At 36.7% G+C, this 12,573-nt stretch overlaps 1 long non-coding RNA gene across 3 annotated transcripts in view; it reads right to left on the bottom strand.

Moving 5' to 3' along the window:
- Window positions 1–12,573, bottom strand: part of LOC118021016 — an 81,625-nt gene that overhangs the window by 32,397 nt on the left and 36,655 nt on the right. Inside the window, exons 3-4 of one of the 3 annotated variants that reach the window (XR_004682081.1) lie at window positions 1,601–1,696; window positions 1,370–1,408 (exon numbers count right to left, since the gene is read on the bottom strand). The exons of the other annotated variants lie outside the window; for them this stretch is intronic. This is a non-coding gene — a long non-coding RNA (uncharacterized LOC118021016). Of the gene's footprint in view, window positions 1–1,369; window positions 1,409–1,600; window positions 1,697–12,573 lie in introns of those variants that run through there. 3 annotated transcript variants of the gene reach the window in all.

The raw sequence follows: 12,573 nt of genomic DNA on the forward strand, positions 1-12,573 counted from the left end.
ATGATAATATGTACGGTACCTGAACAGCACTAGCAGGTATTCAATAAAAGATGATGTTCTTTCCTTTACCCTTTCCAGAAGGTAAAAAAAAAAAAGAAAAAGAAAAGAAAAACAACTATGAATGTTTTGAAGTTTTCAAATTCAATATATTTAAAATAAATCCCTCTATATGATAAAGGTAATTCATGCAATACACAAAGCTAATTCCGAACACTTAGACTTAGTGGATCTGATTAGAGTAGAAAGGATTGTAATCTGTGCACAGCTGTGGCAAAATGCAAGCTCAAAGCTCAGCTACACAAATATATACTGAGTCTTTACAATGAGTTAAAAATACAGCAAGGTGGGGAAGAGACATGAATTTTTAAAATTAAAAAAGTTTTATTGAAATATAAAATTCAGTATTGTATTAGATTCAGGTGTACAAAACAATGATTCAACAACTCTATACACTACTCAGTGCTCAGCGAGATAAATGTACTCTTGGTTTCCTTTATCTATTTCACCCATCCCCCCACCCACCTCCCTTCTGGTAACCACCAGTTTGCTCTCTATTTTTAAGAGTCTGTTTTTTGGTTGGTATCTTTTTTTCTTTGTTCGTTTGTTCTGTTTCTTAAATTCCAAATATGAGTGAAATCATACAGGATTTGTCTTTCTCTGACTTATTTCACTTAGCAGTATACCCTGTAGGTCTATCCATGTTGTTGCAAATGGCAAGATTTCATTCTTTTCTATGGCTGTGTAATATATGTGTGATATATATATCACCTCTTCTTTATCCATTCATTTGTCAGTGGACACTTGGGTTGCTTCCATATCTTGGCTATTGTAAATAATGCTGCAATAAACATAGGGATGCATATACCAAATTTGTGTTTTCACTTTCTTTGGGTAAATACCCAGTAGTGGAGTTACTGGATCATATGGTAATTCTATTTTTAATTTGACGAACCTCCATACTGTTTCGCACAGTGGCTGCACCAATTTACATTTCCACCAACAGTCCACAAGGGTTCCTTTTTCACCACATCCCACCAACACTTGTTATCTCTTCTTTTTGATATTAGCCGTTTTGACACATGTAAGGTAATGCCTCATTGCAGTTTTGATTTTCATTTCCCTGATGATTAGTGATGTTGAGCATCTTTTCATGTGTCTGTTGACCATATGTACGTCTTCTTTGGATAAATGTCTATTCAGATCCTCTGCTCATTTTCAATCAGATTATTTGGGGTTTTTCAGTGTTGAGTTGAATAAGTTCTTATATTTTTTGCAAATATCTTCTCTCATTCAGTAGGTTGCCTTTTTGCTTTGCTGACAGTTTCCTTACTTGTGCAAAAGCTTTTTATTTTGATGTAGTACCAATAGTTTAATTTTGCTTTTGTTTCTTTTGCTTGAAGAGACATATCTAGAAAAATATTTCTATGGCCAATGTTATATAATATAGAAATTATAAACAAATACAATGAGCCCAAAATACTGCAAGATGAGAATAAAAATATGTATTATTTTTAACAACACATTTCAATTATTGGAATAAAAAATATGCTCTCTTTATTGTGCTTGTATAGAAGAAAACATTGAATCAAAATATATTTACCTGTAAATGTCTGATGACGATGGGGGTTAAAAAACATCCTTTGAATAGCTAAGATGTCTATAGCTCACTTTCAGTGCTTTTGTGGACTATTAGTTTCTGAAAATAAACCAAATAAAAACTCATCAATTTTATATGTATATGTGAATAAATGCATATATGTATATTATGTATCTGTGCACATATGTGTCTATATATTTACAAGGGCTCCAAATTGTCGCAGTTGGTATAGATTAAACACATATCCACACATATATTTCCCCCCAGCTATGATCCATCTCTGTTAGAACCAATTTTTAATAAAATGTTCCTACCTACCAAAATGTTACTATTTTCCTCCTTCATTGCCCCCTCCAGGAAGCATTTAGAAGCAAACATTGTATTATATAATGTTAGTTTTTTTTTTTAACCCGAATTTTATGGAAGTAATAGACAATGAAATTCTATCTAATCCCCAGCCCAAATAACTCCTAGGAAAGATTATGTATGTGTCCTGTGCAAAGGTAAGTTCATTGTTTCAACATTTTAAGAACTATAGTCATAGTCAGAAAACAGTAGTGTACGATAAATGTTTGTTTAAGATATGCCTCCAAACAGGGCTGGAACCCTGAAATGTTAGGTCTCTCTTTATTTATTTATTTATTTATTTATTTATTTATTTATTTATTTATTTATTTAAAGATTTTATTTATTTATTTGACAGAGAGAGACACAGCGAGAGAGGGAACACAAGCAGGGGGAGTGGGAGAGGGAGAAACAGGCTTCCCGCGGAGCAGGGAGCCTGATGAGGGGCTCGATCCCAGGACTCTGGGATCCTAACCTGAGCTGAAGGCAGATGCTTAACAGCTGAGCCACCCAGATGCCCCTTAGGTCTCCTTTTAAAATGTATAACTGAATTCAAGAATCTTTCAGACTGTGTCTGTAAGAGCTGCTGATTCAAGTAATTTGTTCAAATAGGCTTCTGTGGTACCTTTCTACGTTGCTCCAACAAAAATATTTTCAAGAGCAAGGGACCTTTTCCTTGATAGAACGTTTGTATACACTGAAAAGTTTATTTCAATAACTCTGCTTTTAGAACTAAATAAGCTGGGAAAATGAAAAGGCAAAATAGATACTTAAACACATGTACAGTTTTTAATTACATGTTATTAATTACTTTTTTGGAAAGTCTCCTTAGTGGAGTCTCTGCATTATCCGCTCTCCCCATTAAAAAATCTGCCAACAGCACAGTAATGAAAATACAGGTGAGGAAAAAAAAAAAAAGATGTTTAAATGAATCCGAGATCTCTATCAGAGCTGTGTGAATTCCAGCATGCACTTATTGCACTGAGATGTTGAGGATACTGCACAGGTTTTAGAATCAAACAGGCAGATTCAAATCCTAGTTCTGATGTTCAATTAGCCACATGCCCTTGGGCAGTTCACTTCATTTCCGGTAGTCTCATATGCAACTTAGGTAAGCAACACCTACATGCTAGCATCATTGCAAAGTTAAATTAGATCCTACACATAAGGTGTCTGTCACATGGGGACACTTAACAAATACTGACATTCTTTCCTTTTCTGCTGAATAATTGGGGTAGGGGACATAGGGGGAATCAAAACAACCTTAGAAATACCCATCATAGGATTTTGGTTTTTTCTTTTTTCAACAGAATATTGGACGATTGATAGAGATGGTTCCAGGGAAGACAGGGTACCATCCGTGCCTTTCACTTATTTTATTTTTGGTAGAAATTATGTGATTACAAAATAGCATTTTCAGAGACAGGGATCTGAAATCGAGCGAAGGATGAGTGAATGTGGTTGCACTAAAATATTTCTTATTTCAAAAATTTCAAGAGCATGTTACACGCAATCCCACTCACATCACTACGTGTCTGCAGTAACACATGGATACTTGAGGCGGAGCCAGGTGTTTCGCCAGCCTTGGCACAAGTGCACGTGGCAAACACAGCTTGCGTGATTTAAACTTCCATGGTTCAGTGCGCCTGGGTGGCTCAGTCGTTGAGTCTGCCTTCAGCTCGGGTCAAGATCCCAGGGTCCTGGGATTGAGCCCCACACTAGGCTCCCTGCTCGGTGGGAAGCCTGCCTCTCCCACTCACCCTGCTTGTGTTCCCTCTCTCGCTGTGTCTCTCTGTCAAATAAATAAAATCTTTAAAAATATATATAAATAAACTTCCATGTTTCCCAGTCACCTGATAGGCTTCCAGACAGAATGCTGTGGGGGGATGGTATCAATGCCAGAAGAGCGAAGAAAAATAAACACAAACTTCAGGGTATTATCATGGTTGGTTTCTTGCCAGCACATGGCAGCCTCCACAAGTTTGATATTCATTCACTTATTCTTCAATAAGTATTGATGAAGTACCAACTTTATGCCCAATTTTGTATTGGTTACTAACTGGAATATAGTAGTAAACACAATTCATACTGCTCTTGCCATCAAGAACATGCAGGCCATTCAGTCTAGTATTGGAAAGAAGAAGATGTATCTGTAAGTACTTGTGAAGATGATTAGAATGTTAATAAAATAGGAAGACTGGACAGCCCCAGGGACACAACTTAAAGATTCACAGACATCACTGGAAGATACCTAAATTTTCAGATGGCAATGATGGTTTTGCATTAAGATGATACATAAATGTGTAGCCACAACTATCACTTAGAATAAATAGGTAAAATAAACCAAAAGAGTTAGAACCGTTGGAAGATTTTCTGCATATAAAACATTTTACATAATGAGTCTCATTTGGATAATTTATCAAAGCATGATGCTTACCATTTGTTTAGATGGAAATCTGATTTCAAGAATCTCTTCAGGAGGATTCTAAGTATGAGTATCTTTTTAAGCTGGCCTTATAGAGATAAATTATCTAGATAATTTATCAAGGTATGATATATCTGATGTCTCTGTTTTCTGATTTTAGGCACTAAATTGTCAAGCCTGTTAAAGGACTTCAAAAGACAGGACCTCAGAATCAAAATAATGAAACCCAGCCTGTAAAATTAAGAAAGATAACTCAAGGAATGGTTAAGTATATTAATAAGTAGTATAGTGTTTCTGGGCAGAATAGAGATCGATACATATTGATGGAGTCTTTCTTTGGCTACAATTCACAGGCTTGCTCTGCTGCTTTCTACTAATCACTAAAAGGTCCTTAATTGGCTTTGGATAAATTCCAGTCATTTCTTAGAGTTCTAAAATGTTTTTCCTTCCATATTGCCTAAGAAGAAGAAAAAAAATTTTATTTGCATAAATGCATTCCTGTGTTGTCAGCATGAAGTCGTCACAGGGTCTTTTTCCAATCAGAAATAAGCAATTTTCTATATTATTTCCAAAATCAAGGACTCTTCTCTTCCTAATGTAAGATTTTTAATTCCAAGGTATTTGGGGGGTGGGAAGGGGAGGAGGCTGAAATAGTCACCTAGAAACTGAATTTCACCTCTTATTTCTCCTGCACCTCCACCTCCAGTCCCTCACACACCCATTTTGGCTCATATATTTCTTCATATGTAACTTCTGAGAAAAACTACAACTTAGTTTGTGTTCCAAGTCCAGTTTTCAGACTCAGCATCTAAATCCTCTTACTTTGATCCTTGCCTTCACCAAGCTTTCCAGATAACGAATGTTTTACTTTAAAAGTACAGATCACTGGACCTTAGGTATTCAACTTCAGTTTTTTGAAGTTTCTTTTTTGTCAACTCAGGGCTCTTTTTTTTCTTAGCAACTTTTTAGTGAACTTTCTAATTTTGACATCTATGCAGAAAATGTATCTATTTTTACTTTGTGTCTGCCTCACGTTGTATTATTAGGAAAGAACTTTTCAGCATGAATTTCATGAGATCAAGTGGATGACTAATTCCCATCACATGGTTGTGGGCAGGTTTCTTAAACTCTTCCTCTCCTAATTTCTGAAGATATCCCCTACTCTGTGGTCTGTTACTCAAAATCATTTGCTATGCAGAAAAGGTCTAACAGAGTTAAATAGAGTTAATTTTCAAAATAAGGGGGGTTTCCTTGAGTGCAAGTGATGTTCTGTTTCTTGATCTGTTTCTGGTTACATGGATGTATCTTGTTCACTTTGTGAAAATGCATCCAGCTATACACTTAGGATTTGTGCACTTATCTTTGATAAAAGGTCTGCTAAAAATATACTGCCTTAAAAAAATCACTTTTTGTTTAAGTTCAACTATATCATGACCTATTTTTCCATTGAAGTGTTCATTATTATTTAATTGGTCTATAAGGGTTCTTCCAGTAACTCAGGCCAAGATCCTCAATCATTCTTGACTCTTCTCTTTCCCACACCCACGTCCAACCTGTAGGCAAATACTGCCAGTTGCACCTTCAAAATAGATCCATAGTCCTACCACTCCTCCCTACTCCGCTGCTACCTCACTAGCCAAGCCAATATCATCTTTTGCACAGCTTATTGTATATGGTCTCCCTGCTCCCACACAGCTCCCCACCCCACACAGAGAAGCCAGACAGATCTTATCCAATGTAAGATAAATGTTACCATTCTTCTGCTCCCAACCTTCCATAAGCTTCATGTTTTTCTCCAAGTAGAAGCCAAAATCATTACTGTGGCTCCCTGTGTCCTATACAATTGTCCCGGGGTGACTGTTCTGATGTCATCTTCTACCATTCACTCTGCCTCACCCCAGGGGCCTCCTTGCTGCTTCTCCAACCCACTAGACAAGCTCCGGCATCAGGTTCTTTGCAGTGACAGTTACCTCGGCCTGGAAAGTTCTTCCTTAAATACCCATCCACATGTCTTGCTCTCCAAACCTTCTGATCTTAACACAAATGTCACCTTCTCATTGAGACCTGATGATCCTATTTAAAATTGCAATTGTCTCCCTCCAGCATTTCCAATCCCCTTCCCCTACTTTCCTTTTAGACTTATAATCACTTAACATGCAGACAGACAGACAGATACAAATATATATAGACATGGTTGGCAAAAGATTGCTTTATATCTCTTGCCAACCATGAGATTTACATTCTTGAAAAAAATTATGATTATTAAAAGCCTGTTAGCAAAAACAAGGCCTCAGAAAAATAAGCGATACATTTTAAAAACAATCAATATAATGTTTCATGTGTAGATTTGAAACATGGTAAATACAAGTTAGAGAAGGCATTTGCTTCTGAAACAACTTAGATTAATCAGCAATAAAATCCCACCCTCAGGCACTCCTGAGTTTCCCTCAATTGATCACAGAATATTGCTGAGCCTTTCTGTTTGACTAGGCATGTTCTCCTACAGGTTTTCATTCCTACAGACAATTGTACTTGTTTACATTTTTCAATCAGCCCTTATTGAAATAAAGATTTTACATGTTTACGTATGAATTATTTCTTGCTTCCCAATTACAGGTGGGACTCTACTGGTGTATCAGGAAACCAATTTAGTGGTTTGTGGCAATATTTTGCTAATACAAAATAAAAAATAAAAACGTTAGTGTGAGTTCTGAATATCCACGGTAAATATTAATTTATAAAACTTCTGTTTCAGGTGCGTGTGTGCGTGTGTTTTATTGGGTCATGATGCTCAATAAATTTCCAACTGAGGTTTACAGTAAAAACAGTTTGGAATACATTGTTGTAGGTCCATCTTCTGCTTCAAGCCATCCAGAAACTTGCAGGACTTGTAGCCAGTGTTTGCCTTCACCTACAAAATATTCCTATGTTTGTTTATTTGGGGATGAGAGGTGAGGAGAATCAGATATTTCTGGGAATCAAAAGTTTGTCAGCCATAAAGTATATTATTTCCAGAAAGGAAGATTTCAATGGAATAATTAAAACAAAGCTGTTGGCCAGCACCACCGACGTGGTCAGTGGCCAGAGTGGTCATCACTGATTGAGCCAGTGCTTCCTCTTCTTGGATTGCATCTCCCAGTAGAAATAGGGTTAAATAATATATTTTAAGGTCCCAAGCACAAAATGAAATATTATACATCCATTTGCTTCAGTTTTCAGAGAGAACTGTATAACTCTACAGCATTCTGTGTTTGTTTCAAGCCTCTGATCCAAATTCACACTCTCCTCCCTCCAGTCCATGATCAACATGAGTGGTTCAGAAACAAAATATAAACAAAACATCTCGTAGGTCTCTAACGTGTCCGAGTACCTTTTCCCCACCCTGAATCTAACCCCTTTACAGCAATAAAGAAGCACAACGGGGTTGTTGCATTTGAGGCATCAGCTACATGTTTTCTTGGCTCTATTTTACCTCTATTAAGTTATATATAACAAAAAAATCAACACTGACCTAGAATCATTTAGGATAAATCACATGGAATAGCCATTACTTGACCCTTCTAGAAAAACAGAAATTTTAGACAGTTCAACTGAATCGTTTGGATATATTCAGTTATGGAATTTTGTAGGAATTTAGTTTCAGAATTTTGTTCAGGAATTTGGAAGTCTGAATAGTGAAGTTCAAATGATCTAGTAAAAAGATAACTCCATAAGGATGTTTTATGACTTCGTGAAATTAGCACTGAATAAATTTTTGTTATTATTTATCTCTTTAATAAACACTTATTGAGCACCTATGGTATGCTCACTTTCTTAGGTGTTCAGAATAGCAAGAAGAATAAGACATAGCTCCTGAACTTAAGGAACCTGCAATCTAATGGTTTGTATTCCATTTGAATTTGAATTCAAAGTCTATGCTGCCAACTAATTATTATATTTTTTAAAAATTTCTTTTCCATTTCTTTAAGTGTAATTTTTTTTTGTTTGAAAAAAGTAATACCTGCTGATTACTAAAGAAATATTATAGACATGTGTAAGTTAGAAAGTAAACTTCCTATATCGTGGTTTGGAATTGCAATGTTACCATATTCTAGATGGTGCTAAGGCATCATTAAATGGCTATTTTGTAACAAGAACTTGGGGGGTCTTGTTCTAAGAAAAATGCAAATAAGAAAGCAGACAAGGACAACTGAGAAGCCCTGTGCTGTCAAAATACAAACCTGGCCAAGGAGTCCTGTGATCCATATGTATGTCTCACACATTTCTATATAAATATATATATCAGATAAATATATGTAACAAAAAAAAGTCCAAAGATTCCTATCAAACTTGAGAGAAAGGAAGATTTATTGAATAAACATGAAGAATAACAAAGAAAAATCCAAAGGAAAAAACAAATAAAAACTTCAGAGGATTTCTAATAAAAGAGACCTGAAAAATTAACTAATGGCATATGTCAGTCTGCCAAAGTTCAGACCTGACTCTTCCCACCCTGACACCAAGTAGTGAGGGATAAAAAGCCAAAAGCCCCTCTGCAAAATTCAGCTAGCAGGGCCTTTGGTGGAATGTCTCAACTCTCTCAGAGCCATCTGGGTCAGAAGCCACCTACTTCTAGCCTTCTCTGGAACAAACAGCGCAGTGGGGATGAGCAGCGGTGAGGTATCAAGGAAACATTTAAAAGAGCTTACACTAGAGCATGCACTGCATAAACCCATTGGCATTCCTTGGCAGCAATAAATAAATGATCTCTAGGACTAGGATGAGGGAACTAAGAGGATTATAATGGCGAGAAGTCAAACTATCTGCAAAAGTAGTTTTCAAACTTTTGGTCTCAGGACATCTTCATATTCTTAAAAAAAATTACTGAGGTCCCCAAAGAGCAAGTTTTAGAGGGGTTATAACTACTGATATTTACCAGTTACAAATTAAAATGGAGAAAAGTTTATATATTATTATTTAAAATAGCAATGTATGTATATGCTAACATAAACATTTTTATGAAAAATAACTGTTGAATGACATGCCTTCACAAATGTCTCATGCTTCAAGACAACTTGCTACCTATGTCAAAACGGCAATGCTCTGATAGCTCTTTACTCAGGTTTTCTCATGGTTCTATAGGTAGCAAGTAGCCTTGCAGGGTAAAGCGGGATCTCCCTCCAGGACGAAAAGCAGGCTTGCTTACTGCTGGCCATGAATGGCAGGTCCCCCACACTCAGTCTGCCTCTCCTGTCAAGCAACCTACTGTGTGTCCAGGCATCCATCCAGGCCCGTCTCTGCTGCCCCTGTGGAACTGGTACTCACTGGGGGAAACTGATGTAAACACACCAACACTCTGGCTATGGTTTTGCTGCGAATAATAAAGTCTTTCAATTCTGACACAGGAGTCTCATGTCTTCTGCCAGCCTCCATTAAACTGTGGTAAGCTAATCTGTTAACTTGCAAGTAGAGTAAAACCTCAGACCCTTTATAGTTCTTGACAATCACAACCCAAAAATGCAATGAAAACAGCAGTGTTAACATTTTTGCAAATCCCTAATGTCTGGTTTAATAGAAGAGAGATCCTCATCTGATTCAGTCCTTGGAATATGTTGTCTTGGATGAAATTTATCAAGAAAATGTGGCCTCACACAGACATGCAGTTGGAAAAGAGACACCTCTGTTGACCTCCTGAAAGGATCTCAGGATCCCAGTGATTCCTGGACCACACTTAGAGAACCAATGATCTACAGTTATGCAACTTTCTGACTACATTAAGACGACTTTACTACAGAACACTGTGTTTACATGACTCACCTACTCCACAAAATTCTTGCTCCAGAAATTGCAAATAACTTTGAATTCATTGTTTTGCTACTGTTATTGCTGCTTTTGTTACTTGTTGTTTATTATTTGTTACAAGAACTTTCTAAAAATCCATTTATCCAAATAACCACTAAACTTGCCCTCATCATTCTTAATAGATCATTCATCAGTCTCATCAAAGGTTGTTTATTCCTCAAGGCTAACTTTAAAACCCTTCATTGCTGGGTCCACCAATCCTAAACTATTATTTCATAAAATTTGCCCAATCCTAATCAACCCTCCTACCACATTGAAAGAAAGACCTGCCTTAAACTAGATTACCCAACCCTTAACAAATACCCTGCCTTTCACCTCCCCTTCCTGAGATACTTCCAAAGCACTGCCAATATAGTGATCTCCCTTAATGCAATAAGCAATAACTTGGTCTTCCTTTATAAATAGGTTAGTTTGGTAGTTTGGTGTTGTTAATTAGAAATCTATTTATTATTTAGATCACTGCTTCTCCAATAAATGGGTCTCTGTTTTGAGAAACTAAGCATCAAATGTGATAAACACTATCTTTTCTGCACACTTTAGGAAGAGAAAGTTCTGGGGGTCCTTCATTTCATGGAGAAATCTTGATATTCAATCTATCATGAAATCACATAAAATTAGGGTTGTAAGATCTACCAAATAAAATAGAGGACACTCAATTAAATTCCAACTTCAGTAATATAATGAATAATTTTTTAGTGTAAGTATGTCCCAAATATTGCACTAGGCATCCTGTGTTTTATCTGGCAACTTGACATACCACCTGTGCCATAGGACTTGTGGCTCTTCTTTAACAGCACACATTTTCCATGTGCTTTTTATTCATGAATGACTTTACAACACCAAATTCAATAATTACCTTAGGGTCCTTACTTTAAGTTGGTAGGCAAATTAGAGATGAAGTATGGAAAGAACAAAATTCTAAGGCAGTCTAGAAAAATTCTCGCTCTGTCAAAGAATCCTAAAACTTCTGTTTAAATCTTCGAGCACCAAATTTTAAGGTTTCAGCTATAACTGCAGGCTAAAAAGCTCTCTGTGATGGTAGTATGAAGCTGGATTCAAACTGCATAGAAAGTTGTAGGACTGCAGACACTACACACAGCACATAAGAAAGTAAGCTGAGAAACTGGTAAGCAGAAGTGATGCCAAAGATGAGATTATTATAATAACAAGTGTCAAAGCTTTTCATTTTTAATAGACTCTATATATTTGAAATGGTATAATCCTTAGTCTTAGGATTTCAGGGCATAAATGTGTTATACTTAATGTTCAATCCCATGCTGATATCCAGCATTTGTTAAGACCATCTAATGTTGAAGGTGAATGAGGAACAAGAACAATCTTCAAAGAGTAGCTACTCTGTTACGGTCCTATGATTTTGCATAACTAAAGCTTTTTAAGAATTAATTTTTGATGTATTAATAGCATCATAACAAAAAGGAAAATATACCAAACTGAGAGGCAGAAGACTTGAGCACTTCAGTCTCAGTCCTACAGCTAATTGGTTCTTTAACCTTGGGCAATTTGATTCCTGTGTTATTTTGCTACGGTTGCAATAACAAAGTGCTATTGCTTAGACAACAGCAATTTATTTTCTCACAATTCTGGAGGATAAAAGTCCCACATCAAGGTCATCAGCAGAGTTGGTCACCTGAGTTTTCTTCTCCTTCGCTTGCAGATGGCTGTTTTCTTCCCGTGTCTTCACATCACCTTCACTCTGTACATGCCTGTTATAGATGAATGTTTGTGTCCCCCCAAAATGCATATGTTGAAATCCTCATCCTCAGTGTGATTATTTAGGAGGGGGCACTTAGGGAGGTGATTAGGTGATGAGGGTGTTGCCCTCATGAACAGGATTTGTGACCTTATAAAAGAGACCACAGAGAGCCTTTGCCCCTTTCACCACTGAGGACATGGTGAAAAGATAGCAGCAGTCTGTGAACCAGGAAGCTGGTCCTCACCAGACACCAAAACCGTTGGTACACTGATCTTGGACTTTCCAGCCTCCAGAACCATGAGAAATAAATTTGTGTTGCTTATAAGCCACCCAGTCTATGATAATTTGTTACAGCAGCCCAAACGGACTAAGACAATGCCTGTGTCCAAACTTCCTCTTATCAGGACACATTTCATATGGAATTACCCTAATGACCTCATTTTAATTTAATTACCTATTTAAAGATCGTGTCTCCAAACACAGTCACATTCTGAGGTACTGAGAGTTAGACTTCAACATATAAATTTGCAGGGACACAATTCAGTCCATAACCTTCCCCTTTCTGATACGGATATTGGAATTAATCATTCTAAAGTCTGTTCTCACTCTATGATTTACATCATATATATATACACACATCATATATATATG

This window comes from Mirounga leonina, unplaced genomic scaffold (assembly GCF_011800145.1).
Source record: "Mirounga leonina isolate KUSES-001 unplaced genomic scaffold, KU_Mleo_1.0 Mir_174, whole genome shotgun sequence".
NCBI lineage: Eukaryota > Metazoa > Chordata > Mammalia > Carnivora > Phocidae > Mirounga > Mirounga leonina.